Below are 3,365 nucleotides of genomic sequence, written 5' to 3'. Positions count from 1 at the left end.
CAAATGATCCACATCAACATTGATCATCCACATCTTCAACATCTACATGAAGTCATCATCGACAAAACCCAAGGTTAGTTCATCCCTCTTAGGGGGGATGTCACATCTAGGGGGAGCTTTGCTCTAAAAATTGAGCTAAAGCAACTCTAATGATGTGAACACAACAATGCTTTATGTAAAAGTGGTAACCCCACTTGTTCTTAAACGATGAGTATGACCTACGATCAAATGTTCGCATTTGACTCCTAAGTCAATATACTCATATATAAATGACCTAGCCATCGCTAATTGCTTGATAGGTGCTAGAGTGTATGTGCATGCTTTGCTACATGTTTTATTTGCTATCTTATTGTGTGAGCATGTTGGTTGCATAATTTTCTCCATTCGAGGACATCCATTTGTAATTTTGATTGTCTGGTTTTCTTTTGCCAAATGGATGGACAAGAATGCCTAAGTAATCCCTCTAGCTATCTATGCTTTTTCTCATCTCAAACTCTATTCATGCTACACCACAAAGTTTGAACAAGTCACTTTCGGACCCTCCGGGTGAGGAGCACTCGGAGCCGCCGATCCGTCAAGGGCTTTACTTCTAAAACCTCTTAATGATTTTTGGTCAGACCGACTTATCCAACTCGGTGTCACCGAGATCAGGAAGTTAATCTTGGTTTTCATCTCGATGCCACCGATTAGAACGATTCGGTCACACTGAGTTGCAGCAACTGCTAGCAGTTTTGCATCTCGGTGCCACCGAGATGTTCCACTCGGTGCCACCGACAGCGCCTAGGTATATCCCGCGTACCTGTACGGTTGAAAATTACTTCAAACCTCACGAGATCGCGCCCCAGCACTGCCGCCCCCTTTGTCTCTGGATCGTCGCTGTCTTCGCCAGTGACCCTCTGCCACTGGTTTCCGCCGCCGTCAATGGGAATCTTCACCTCCGTTGCCTCCGTAGCAATCCGTCACCAAGTTAAGGTACGGATTTGACCCTTTGTGCTTTCCATTGCTCCAATTCTTGCACAAAGTATAATGGCTTTGTTCTTCCCACGTATGAGATCAATCTATCCAGCAAAGAAATTCCTTAGAATAGATTTGATGCAAAAACTTAGGGTTAGGTTTCCGCCAAACCCATCTCGGACCGACCGATCTGAGGATTTCTGTCACACCGATTGGCCCTGGCCATTACACAAGTACAACTCGGTCTGACCGAAGTCTACTAATCGATGAGACAGAAATCAATTTCTCTGTGAAACCCTAGCATCTCGGAGTCACCGAACTGCATTTTGGTCAAATCGGTAGCTCGGAAATGCTTTCTGCAGAAAACTAAAGTTAAGTTTTTTACTCAAATTTTGCAAAAATAAGTTGTACTTTGTGATGCTCATCTACTCTATCCACACCCAACTATTCACAGCGTCAGTTGCAGCTATGTCAGAGGCCAGTGACAGTCAGAACAAGTCTGAAGAGCAGCTCAATATCAGTGAGGGCACTAGTCCCACTGGTAGCTATGATGAGGGGAGTAGGAGCACTCCCAGCAACTTGCCTAAGGCAGCTACTAGGAAAAAGGAAGAAAAGAACATCTGAGAGAGAAGATGAAGATTTTGTGACTGAGGAGGAAGTGACCTCCAAGAAAAAAGTACTCAATAAAGAGTATGCTGATGCTGCTGCCACAAAGCCAGGCCTTTCCAAGAAGGATCCTGCAAAGAGGACTCCAATGTCCAAGGGCAGAGCCCCAACTCAAGAAACCATGCAATTTACCCTTGAGCCCAGAGAGGAAGAAGAAGCTGCTGGTGGAAAGAAGAGGAAGGAAAGGGTCATGAAGACCATTGCCAGAGCGATTGGCAGACCATCCATGATGATGGACGAGGAAGAAGAGGAAGAGCCTATTGCACCTCCTACAAAGACACCGAAGCTTATGGGGGATGCCATCAGGACTGGGGCTGCTCCTTCTAAGCCCAAGTTTTCCCCCAATCCTTCAGCTCCAGCTCAAGCCCCCAAGACAACAGCTCCAAAGAGATCAACAAGGAATATATCAGCTGCAGAAAAGAACAAGGCCCCAGTGCCTGAAGTTTAGGAAGATGATGAGCCACTAGTGCTCAGGAAACTCAATCCCAAGATTCCAGATCACAATGATGATTATCCTATGGCAGAAAATATGAAGTTGAGAATGGATGCAGGTCTAAGACTATGGAGGAAGACTGATCCTTATGCCACTAGGAGAAGGACTGCTATGGACTATCGCTTTCATACCAGAGAGCAGCAGGACTTCTATGAGACTTGAAATGGGTGGACTGGAAATACATTGACTCCAATGAAGATTACTTTCCTCATGTGCATGAGAGCTCTAGGATGAATGGTGTTGACAAGTTTGTTGGTCAGAAGCTGACGAAGTGGAACGATGAGATGATCATGCAGTTCTGTCGGATTTCGGGTTCCAGCAAAACCCATGAGGTTCGAACTCTGGGGTGCACACGAAGATCTCTCCTCCCCCTAGCTCACGCCCTCACCGCGATCTCAAGGCTCAGCATGACGAACTCGCAGAACAAGAGACACAAGGTTTATACTGGTTCGGGCCACCGATGTGGTGTAATACCCTACTCCAGTGTGGTGTGGTGGATTGCCTCTTGGGCTGAGGATGAACAGTTACAAGGGAAGAACAGCCTCCTGAGGAGAGTGCTCTTGTGCTTGGTGAGCTTGTGTGGGTGAGGATGATCTGAATAGCCCAAGATTAGTTGCCTCCTACTATGGTGGCTAGTCCTATTTATAGAGGCCCTGGACCTCTCCCCAAATGTTAGGCAGGAAGGCATCCCACAACGGCTAAATTATTTGATGGGAGACAACTAGTACAAGTTATCCTGACTAAAGGTGGTCTTCGCCTGCCAAAGGCTCTGGTGGTGATATCGTCTTGGGCTCCACGGTGACCTCCGTCCTGTCGTCCTGCTGGTCTTGGTCTCGTTGCACCAATATGGAAACCTTTGCTTGATGCCTCGGGACTCCTCGCCTGCGCTTGCCCCTTTAGCACCAAAGGGGAAACGAGTACGCTGTGCGCCCTGGCGCCCGCCTGGCCTTGGTCGTCATGGCTTGCGTCACAGGAACCTCACGAGGTGCCCCTTGCCTTGATCTCTCCGCTCCTCACGAGCCAGCCTAGTGAGGCCGCCCCCGAGGAGGTCTTGCGTCGTTCGCCTCGCGAGGCTTGGCCCGTCACGAGGGTCTTGAGTGTTCGCTGATGAAGTTGGGGACGTACAGGGCCACTGAGGAGCCACGCCGTGGGTCGTAAGCAGGCAAGTCTGGGGACCCCCATTCCTAGGACGCCGACAGTAGCCCCCGATGTCGGTGTCAAAACCGGCGGATCTCGGGTAGGGGGTCCCGAA

The sequence above is a fragment of the Triticum aestivum genome, chromosome 3D (assembly GCF_018294505.1).
Source record: "Triticum aestivum cultivar Chinese Spring chromosome 3D, IWGSC CS RefSeq v2.1, whole genome shotgun sequence".
NCBI classification, from domain to species: domain Eukaryota; kingdom Viridiplantae; phylum Streptophyta; class Magnoliopsida; order Poales; family Poaceae; genus Triticum; species Triticum aestivum.
This window is presented reverse-complemented; position numbering follows the sequence as displayed.